Raw genomic sequence first — 10618 nt, forward strand, 5'->3', positions numbered from 1 at the left:
GGCCTTTCACAAAAGGCAGGAAAAAATTTTCCTTCTTTCTGTGGTCTTTCCCACAACTTGTCAGGGTGGATTTTTTTTTTCCTTCTTTGTCATTTAATGTCACACTCCCAGAATGGCGGGGGCACTCAGGTTATGAGTGCAGACACTCCTCTCCCGCGCGCAGGGACCCTGCCCACAATTCTGCACACTGGCTGCTGGGTTTCCTTTCTCACCTGCTGCAGGACCAAAACCTCCCGGAGACCAGTCAGGCATCTCTCTTTCCCAAGGCCTGCCACCCCAGTCCAGAGGATGGGCCACCTGTCAGTGCTGTCACTTCCACGGCCAGACGTCCTAAGCACCAGGACAGAGGCAGGTAAGAGACTCGCCCCCCACCGTGTCACCTAAAGCTTGGTGCTGTCATCAGCTTGACAGGAGGACTTCCTAGAACTTCGCAGCCCGCTCTTCCCACAGATGCCCCAGGGCGCATGCGCCTGACCAGAACCAATCTCCGTCTTCCGCGTTCTCACTCCCACGCCCGGGAGGCCAGCCTAGCTGGACCATGGAGGCTTGCGGTGCCAGGGGATGAGGTACAGACTGGCCAAGAACTTGTCACAGGGAGGTGGCAGGAGGAAGGAGCTGAGAGGTTCCAAGCTCCCAGTGCCAAATCCACTGTCCTAAACAAAAACACAAATTTGAAGATACAGTAGGAATTTCAAGATGGCAACCCCAGAGTGTTGAAGTCCCAAGAATGGTATCTTTCTCAGCGTGGGATCTTGAACAACTGCATAAGTTACATGCTCATGAAGCAGCTCCTGAGTGGAGAGAAAGGGTGGGAGGCTTTCATCTCATGCCTTTGGTTAGTAGCAAAGGTTTCTCATCATCAGTTTCCTGAAAAAATGTCAGGAAAAGACTGTGAGGTTCTTAGCCATGCAGAAGCTGTGTGATTTTTGGAAACTAGTAGGAGCTGTTCCTAGAAGCTCAGTACAGAGTCTGTTCTTAGAGCTTTTCCCATAATTCTGTAAAGCATCTAATAGCTGGCAATAATTCCCATAGCCCAACCAGAAGGGTTCGGTTGCAAACAACAGAAAGCACAACGGATACAGTATTATAATTCTGTCTGGAGAGGCATGAAATAGGAACATTCCAGGAATAAATTGACTGTGGTGGGGGCATGTTTAGACACAGAAGAAAGCATTTTATGTTGCAAATGTCATTCAGTGCTAGAAGAAGAATCAGTTATACTAAAGGAGAAACGTCACAAAAATGAAACGGCTGTGTCATTCTTCACTGCTCTTTATAGCATGAGTTGGAGAGGTTATCGAGGCAGAGCAGTGATTAAGTTTGAAAGTGGCAAATAGACACAAATTGTGTCCTTGCTTAGCAAAAAGTAGGAATTGTCCTCATGATGCATGAGCTTTAGATTTAAGTAGATTTACTTGCTGTGTTACCTTGGGTGGTAAATTAATTCTCCAAGTCTCAGGTTCTTCATACTATCCTTCCAGGGTAGTTAGAGATGATTTATAAAAAGAACCTAGAACAATATCTAATACAGAGTAGATACTCAATAATTACTGTTATTATAATAAAATAAAATTTTGTGTGCAGGAACAGGCTTAGGAACATGTGGATTGCTACCATGTTGTCACCCCTACATCTGGGTACATCACTCAAAGCAACACCATGCCAATTCTCTACTGGATTCCTTGGCATCCATCTCCTATCCTCCCATCTATCCATATACTGATCCAGTTAACTCACTTATCCACCCATCTATCCTTTCTCCCTTCTAAAACTGGAACTGTCATAAAAGTTGGAATTCAGTATTCAGAAGCCTCAAGACTGCCTCGTAGCCATCTCTCACAGCAAGCCCTGAATTAGAGGAGGGATTTACTCCAAAATAAAATGAATTTAAAATGCATATACAACTTTATCCTCAAAAAGTCACATCACCTTTATAACAATCACAGGAATACTAAAAATTTCCATATGTTTTGTAGGAGGTGGGTCTTCATGTCAACTCCATCCTCCATATTAAATATTGATGAGAAATCTTTCTGTATTTTTGTATGTACCATTTCCCCAGCTTAGAATTTCTCTCCCTAGTTGATGTGATAAATTTAAGGCCCGTTTCATATTTCTGCTCCTCTTGAATCTTGCAGCTCTCCCAGCAATGATCACCCCCTCCTCACTACCAACATTGTATCTTGCGCACACCTTTACAAAGCACTTCTATAGTAAATTACAAGAATTTGTTTATGCAGCGATATATCTGACATCTTCGTTTATATTTTACAAAATCTACCGCCTAGCTGAGTTGGACACCTAGGGGTGCTTGATATATGCTGAATCAATTAAGAGCCTTAACAGCAAGCCCAAGCCCTTCACTCCTGACTCCATCCCATGCCAGCTCAGTTTAGGTTTCCCTCTTCAGTTATGCCCAGCAGCTCCACCCATTCTTCCCTCCTCTTGCCAGAGCTGTGAACCCAGCTCATTGTGTGGGGCAGCAGCATCTCCCCAGATCTCATCCACCCATTTCCATGCCCCTGTTCTGTCCTGTACCCTCTCAGACACATCCTGGAATTTAAAGGTATGAGCAGAGGAAGACAAGGAGGCAAAAACAAAACAAAACAAACCACAAAAGGGTTTTAGGAAGAATAGCATGATCGACAATGACAAATGTAGCACAAGGTAAGAGAGAGGTTGAAGTGCCAAATGTGTTGAGCCTTACCACGCTCCACTTTCAAGCAAGTTGTAAAGAGTAGACAAACCAACAAGGCAGATGAATCTTTTGTCCTTTTGGACCTTGCATCCTACCATGCTAACACAATAAGCAAACAAATAATGTAATCATAGCTCAGAAGTGTGACAAAGGGGAAGAAGAGGGAGATAACATGAAGATGTTACCTATAATAGTAAACAGTTACTTATAATTAATCTTAAATTACTGCTGTATATCAAGTCTTGTTCTAAATACTACATGTGTATAATATCATTTAATCCTTACAGCAATCCTAGGAGATAGGTGCAGTTATTTCCTCAATTATAGATGAGAAACTGAACCACGGAGGGGTTAAATGGTGTTTCCAAGGTCACAGCCCATGCGTGTTCTGGGGAAAGCCTCTCTGAGAATGGATATCTGAGCCAAGACCTGAGGGATGCTAATGACCCAGCCAGGGAGAGAATCCCGGGCTACGGGGAGAACAAGTGCAAAAGCCTGGAAGTGGGCAAGGGTTTGGGGGACTCAAAGATTGGAGAGGAGGCTGGTGGGGATGGATGATCAGGAGTGTGGGGGCAAGTGCAGGAGATGAGGCTGACAGGGAGCAGGAGCTGATCAGTTGGCTGGCACGTTGCATGAGGAGGTGGCTGGTGAATCTGGAGTGACTTGAACAGCTGCAAAATGGAGCTATGGGGGCAGAAGTTAGGCTTAGTGGGTTGAGGAGAGAATGGGAGGTACAGAAGTAGAGACAAACATTCAGAACTGCTTAAAGAAGCCCTTCCTTAGAAAGGGGAGAATGGGTGGTAAAGAGAACCAAGATGTGGGGTTGAGAAACCTTAAATATGTGTAAGTGCTGTAGAAAATGAGAAGTTTAAAACATAGAAGAAAGGAGAGATGATTTTCTGAGCCAGTTCTGAATGTGCACTGAGGGGCTGTGATTTAGGGCACAGTGGAGGATTTAGGGTCAGACAGGGGAGTGTCAGCAATTCCAGTGTGACTGGAGTGATGGGAGGAAGGAGGAGCTGGATGCATATAAGCTTATAACGGAAATGGAAAAAAGCTGGAGAGCTAGCATCTCCTTCTTCTATTCTGTCTACTTCACAGCTGTGTCCCACTCATCTGATTGAATACTCATGTCCAAACTTTGCTAGAATTAAGGCTGACTCTTACTCCTCTTGGACCTTGTCCTGGTCCTGTGTGTGCACTCCCAAGTCAGGCTCTTTCTGTAGATTAGTTCTCCTGGCTCCTTCCCCGCTGACCAAAATGTGTTCAGTACAACAAAGTGCCTTGTGTCTATTTTCCTGAGACCTTGGAATACCTAAAGTCTTAGAATGGCAGTAATATACACTCAAAAATTTAAAATAACACATGAGAATTTATCTCTTCATCAATGAACTTTGTGACAAATGGCTTACTATGTATGTAAACCTCACACCATGAGATGACACCAAAGAAATTCCATAGCTCCATTATCAAGGAAAACATTTCTGTATTGGGTGGAGTGAAATCCTATGAACAATCCCTTCAGGCAGCATTGATATCGTCAACCTAGACTGAATGGGATCATAGATTCTGACAGAAAATTCCACTGGTGCAAGACATCAGTGCAATGTGTTCTATAAAGCTCTTCTGATGAAATGACATGTTCATTCCAAAACACCTCCCACAGCTTATTCATCTCTTTTGAGAAAACTGTAATGGTTGTGTCTCTCCATTACTAACAAAGAGAATAAGGACAATCCATATAGAAAAGGATGGGTTACTTGCACTACTCAAAATGAGTTTTCCATAACAATTTACTCAGTTTTGAGAAGTAAATTCTTTCTTCCTATGAAAAGGCTGAAATTGTTGACATAACAATTATTAAAGAAAATTTTCTCAAACTTTCAGGTGTGAGATCAGTAACATCTGAGCATCTAACATATTAAGTGGTGGTTATAGTTGATAACATTGTATTATATAACTGAAATGTGCTAAGAAAATAGAACTTAAATATTCTCATGCACACAAAAAAAGATAAATATGTGAGGTGATGGATGTGTTACCTAGACAGGAGGACTCCTTTCACAATGTATTCGTATATCAAATCATGCAGTACACTTTAAATACCTTACAATTCTATTTGCTAATTGTAGCTCAATAAAACTAAAAAAAAAAAAAAATAGTAGAATGATTTATATGCATCTTTCTTTCTCCCCCATCCCACCCTCAATTTTTTTTTCCCCTCAAAAAGTAAGCTCTGTTGGGCAGGAAAGAGTATGCACTCTAAATTATTTTTTTTTTAAGATTGTATGTACAGAAAAATTTTAGAGTTAAGTACATTGTACTATACTGTCTAAACATCATATAGGTCAATCATAGTATTTTTCTATCTAAAAACTCACTATTTTAAACTAAATATCCTAGATTTAATCTAAATATTCTGTTTAAATTATTCTTCAGTCACAAGAAATAAGAGACTTTACCATATTAGTAGTCTGAAGTATGAACAAACAGACTATCTGAGGATTGAGTGGAACACTCACGAAGGAAGAATATGAAAAGTTAAAAAAAAAAAAAGGCAGTCAGGAGCTCCAACAAAATCACACATTTTTCTAACAATGCCATTGTGAGTTTGATCAATGTTTCTCATGATAAGACGTGTAAAGCCCTAAGTTACCTGCCAGTTTTATGTTATCAGACATCAAATTGATTCTGTTTCCAGATTTTTGCGTTACAATTGAATCTAAGAAAAGAAAGCTGGTAACTACTAACTGTTAGGTTTTGTAATGTTTTACTATTAAAGAGAAAGAAATAGGAGTTGCATTTAGTTGTATTGGGTATTGTTAAAACATAAACTGAAGTATATTAAATATTTTAAGAACTTATTTGAGCAAATATTGTTTCTAATTGGGTAGCACCAAACAGGAAGTGAACTGGAGTGCTCCACTGACAGGAGCTACCTGCGAGATTTTAGAGTGAAGAGGTAGAAGAAAGCAAGGAAATTGCCTGACTGGCTATAGGTGAAGCATTTGCTTTATTAGGAAAAGCTTAATTGGTTGGTTGTGATTGGTTGTCTTCAGGTTTTGACTTCTTAACCCGGGAGGCATTTAAAGGCTTTCGTTTTACTTTGCGTACACTAGGCTGCTAAGGTATTAGAACCACCTCTAATTGCCGCCTTGTTTAATTAATGTAACATTATATATTTTTAGTTACAACTTACCAGTTAATTTGAGATAAGAATGAAAACTAGGGTATGGAGACATCACCATACATGGCTGATTTTAAAAACCAAAAAAGAAACATCTGACTTAGGAGATCCTGTGTGGATTCCCTACTGGATTTAACTCAACTGACTGAACATTACTTTGCTTTCATAAACTTTTGGTTGCCTATGGTTTTTCAAATAAAATGACCAAAAAATGCGTTATTACATCCGTGTTTTGGCAATTATTAGTTAGGGCACTAACTTTAGCTGTAAGCACAACAACTGAAATTGGCTTGAGTAATTAAGAGAGCTAACTCTTTTAGGTAATAAAGTGTCTTATGTGAGGCTGTCAAGGACTGCAGCTCCAGATCATTGACAAACCAGGGTCAGTCCTATCTTTCTGCTCCCCCATGCCTGGCATGTGGCTTTTCTCCACATGGTCGTGAAATGGCTGCTATACTGCCTCTTGCCTCATCTCCCATCAGGGTCAGGGGACCTCAATTTATCCCTTTAAAAGAGCAGTTTCAAAGTTTCATACAATGACTTACATACTACCAGCTAGAATTCGGTCACATGGTCACCTCCAGTGGGTAGTCTCTTAGAAAGTTGAGTATCCTAGCTTTCAAGCCATTATGCAGAAAAAGGCAAGAATGAAAGATTGCTAATGGCTTTTAAGCCACCCTGTCTGCCTCTGTGGTCAAGGGGGATGAGGAGGTTTGTAGAAAATACGAATAGGGCATCCAAATAATTTTCTAAATCACAGAGAACATTTCCTTAAAAAATACTGACGTTTATAAGTATTATTGGTTGGTACTACAAGGCTGATCTTATTGATTTGGGGAGTCAATGTAAAAATCATTTACTTACCAGTGAGATGGTTTCTCAATGTGCTATGCTCCTGTCATGATTTGACCTTGGGCTGACCTCAAATTTTCCAAATGCTTCTGTTTAAACTCTGGCCACTTCTAGACACTCAAGCTTCAGAATAACATAGATCTCAGCCCCATTATTCCTTTTCCAAGCTGTATCAGGAAAAAAAAAAAAAAAACGGGCACTGCAGGTTTGTATAATTCTCTTAAGTATCAGCTAGTTAGGAAAGCAAGGTGTTAAATGGTCCCACTTACATAATGATTCTGTATATTAGAATCAGCTAGGAATCCTTTAAGAAATTCTGATAAACTGATTTTTAAGAGCTCTGTAGATAATTCTTACATGCAACTAATGCTGAAACTACTGCATTAGAAGAAGGAAAAAGCTAGAAATAGCATGGAAAACCTTGATCAAGTTATTGAGCCTCTTTAAGCTCAGTTTTCTCATGTATTAAATGAGTTAAACCATATAAACAGTTTCATGCATAACGCATAGTAAACACTTAATAAACATTAGTTATTGTTTTGATGATGCTAACATATATTTTTAATATGAAATTTATTGTCAAATTCGTTTCCATACAATACCCAGTGCTCATCCCAACAGGTGCCCTCCTCATTGCCCATCACCCACCTTCTCCTCCCTCCCACCCAATATATTTTTGAAAAAAAAAAAAAAAACATTCCATGAGCAAATGGAGTTTTTCCAAGGCAAACAATAAACTATAAGAGCAGAGATCTTGAAGATAGCAAAATTGGGTGTTTAAATCCCAGCTTGGCCACTTACTAGTTAATTTGACATTGAGCAGGTAAACCATGTGATCTGTCTCAGTTTTTTCATCTACTAAATATGAATAACAGCTATTTCTCAGGTTTTGAAGATTAGAAGATATCATGTCTGCTAAAGTGTAATTTTCAAAAAAGTAAAATCACAACTCTTACACAAATATAAAACAGACACGTACCAAAGATTTTACTCAACTCTTCAATTACTGAGGGAACAGATATGATGGCAAGACCTGTTCAATGAGAATTTTACTTACAAAGATCTACAATCTACCAGTCAAAATTCATTTGCATTGATGTGAACAGAATTATTTGCATTGCTATTTGTTTTCACAATCTGACAGCTACCCCTGGAAAAGACAGCAGGAATCTTGCCCATTTCCAAGTCCTAACATGCAGTTGAAGCACACAGCAGAGTGTACCCACCATGTATTAAGTACTAATTAAATGGTGGTTCCAGTTCTTGTTATTGTTGGGCAATATGATCATTTACCTAAAGAAAGCAAAGCAAATCAACTAAATGTATTAAGACAGATTAGTCATTACTATGACACTAAGTATTCATGCTTTACATTCCTCTCACTACTATAAACACACCAATGATAGATGTTTTTATGTAAAGAAAAGTCATGGTCATATTCAAAAGTAGGGCAATAGATAATCGGTAGCACTAAGCAGGAGCTGAGGCCTCAGGCAGCCCAGAGTTGGACTTCTGTGGAATGACAGAGTCAGGTGTCCTTACTAAAGCTGGAAGCCAGGACAGTGTTACTCTTCGCCAGCTTAATGACTGGATATCTCTGATATCTCCAATCACCAAGGGACAGAAGCCAGAACCACCGACTAAGATCATGCCTTGGGCTAGAGGTGTAGAGGCAACCAAAAAACTGATAGACTGGGAGGCTTGGAGAAGAGGAAGATGTAAACTCCCACATAAAATAAGTCATAAAACTAAAATTTCAAAGAAAATGAGGAAAATTAACACTAAGAAAGGCAGCAAATAAACTTAATCAGAGTGTTAATAATAGAGAATATGATACGGCCATTAATTGTGGAATATTTAACAACATGGAAAAGCATGTTAAAGGAAGGAAAACATGTCAAGGGGAAGTCAATGTTTGTTTGCTTTTTTTAATGTTTATGTATTCTGCAAGAGAGAGAGAGAAGGGGAGGGGCAGAGAGAGAGAATCCCAAGCAGGCTCCTTGCTGTCAGCTCAGAGCCCAATGTGGGTCTCAGTCATGGGTCCCTAGTCTCACAAATCATGAGATCATGACCTGAGCCAAAATCGATTCAGATGCTTAACCAACTGAGCCACGCAGGTGCCCTGGGAGGTCAACATTTTTAAGACCAGTCTGCTCCTTGGCCACTAGCCCTCAGCTCCGTGTCTATCCTGTTTTTCTTCCATTGCAGGGAACTGGAAGTCTGCATACTCCAGTCTCTTCCATACTCTCTTTCCAGCTGTATCTCAGAGAGAATCGCCGATGGGAGACACTGGCAGAGACTGGGAATGAGGAGGACTTCCTGTTGGAGGTAGCTCCGACAAACACGGCAGGGCACCAGGCAAACTTGAGCCCCTTGACAGGCAACATGGTTTGGACAGCAGGATTCCTGGACTCGTGTAACATCAGTAGGATTCTTTTTTAATTTATTTTAATTGTCGTTTTCTTTCCAGTCAAGCCAAGAACCTTAGAAGAGGTTCTATATTAAGAACATAGCCAAGGAAGTGTAGGATTGTCAATGTGGTTGTTTTAAAGTTAGCCTCTCAGGCATTGTGATTGAAACATAACCCTGATGACTTCCACAGTGTAATAGAATGCTTCACAAAAGGTTGCTGAATTGTGGGATGTAATGAAGTCTGCCTAGCTTCATTTTCAGTGCTACAGAACTCCCCGCTTCCTGTAAGTCAGCTGCAGTTAGGTTCCAGCAATGTCAGGAGCACAGTGGCTCCTGAGGTCTAGGCAACAACATCTGCCTTTCTGCTGCTCCTGTCTTGGGCATGGTAGCAGCCTCCAGCCTCCAGCCAATCTTTAGGTGAACACGCCTTCCCTTTTTTGGTCCTTCATTTCCTTGGACATACTCGTAACTACTTTTCTGTAGTATGTTCGCTCTGGGTGGACACTGACTGATAGAGCTGGCTTCACCAGCGGAAAGCAGGTAACATTCAGCATTTTTATATATGCTGAAAACTCTGAGGAACAATGATACTTAAGGAACTGTGAATGCCAGTAGGAACTGACTTGTTATGCTAAATAAAGTAAATAACTTACACACTGCAAATGTAGATACATATCTATAGAAGGAAGGCCAGTTTTCTTTGGTTACTAGAACTGCAGGTGATTTTTATGTGGTGAGAGGACTACAAATGCTGGAACCAGCTTCATTGGGCTCAAATCCCAGGTCTTCTACCTCCTACGTGTGTGGCCTTGGGCAGGATTTTTAACCTCGCTGCCTCAATTTCTCCAAATACCAAGTGGTTGAAATAATCTCTCAAAAAATCACTTGAAGAAAAAAGCCAGTAAATGAAGTTAAAGAACACAGGAAAGAGCCTGGTGTATAGTATTATATAAGTGGTTTTCCCAGAAATCAATTTTGAAAATGATTTAAATTTTCTCATTCTACTAAAGGATATATATTATAATCGACCAGAAAATAGGTCATACAAAAAGAAAGATGTGACATTCCATAAAAAGAAAGTATAAGTCATTTTAGAGATACTGTTAAATTTTTAATTTAATTTTTACAGCGTCACAGGGCTTTAGAAGCCATATCCTATTAGAAGCCTATCCTAAACCAATGCTTGGAGATCGTGGGAGGGGACTACATGAGGGTGTGAAGGAGATGGGAGTTGTTGTGGACCACCTTGGAGACTGGCTAGCACAATCTGGAACGGGAAGGTCACTGTCATGCTTATTGCCAAACTAATTTTTTCACTGAGCCAGTTAGTAATGCATGCAACTAAGAGTAACAGGAACCCCAGCAAAAAAGTGATTTAAACAAGAAGAGGTTTATTTCATGCCACAAGAAGTCCCAGAATAGGGAGTTCATACCTAGTATGGTGGTCAAGGATGCCATTGACCTGGGTC

General features: G+C 40.3%; 1 long non-coding RNA gene across 2 annotated transcripts; it reads right to left on the bottom strand.

The window, feature by feature from the left end:
* Nucleotides 1-350: 350 nt before the first annotated feature.
* Nucleotides 351-8713, bottom strand: LOC122480726. Of its 2 annotated transcripts, none has more exons than XR_006296647.1 (3): nt 7964-8713; nt 1428-6904; nt 351-653 (listed from the first exon to the last, which is right to left on the bottom strand). It is a non-coding gene; the product is annotated as an uncharacterized LOC122480726 (long non-coding RNA). The 2 variants fall into 2 exon arrangements; XR_006296648.1 differs by having other exon boundaries at nt 356-653; nt 6750-6904; nt 7964-8361.
* Between the last annotated feature and the right edge of the window lie 1905 nt (nt 8714-10618).

The sequence above is a fragment of the Prionailurus bengalensis genome, chromosome C1 (genome assembly GCF_016509475.1).
Source record: "Prionailurus bengalensis isolate Pbe53 chromosome C1, Fcat_Pben_1.1_paternal_pri, whole genome shotgun sequence".
In the NCBI taxonomy this organism is placed as follows: domain Eukaryota; kingdom Metazoa; phylum Chordata; class Mammalia; order Carnivora; family Felidae; genus Prionailurus; species Prionailurus bengalensis.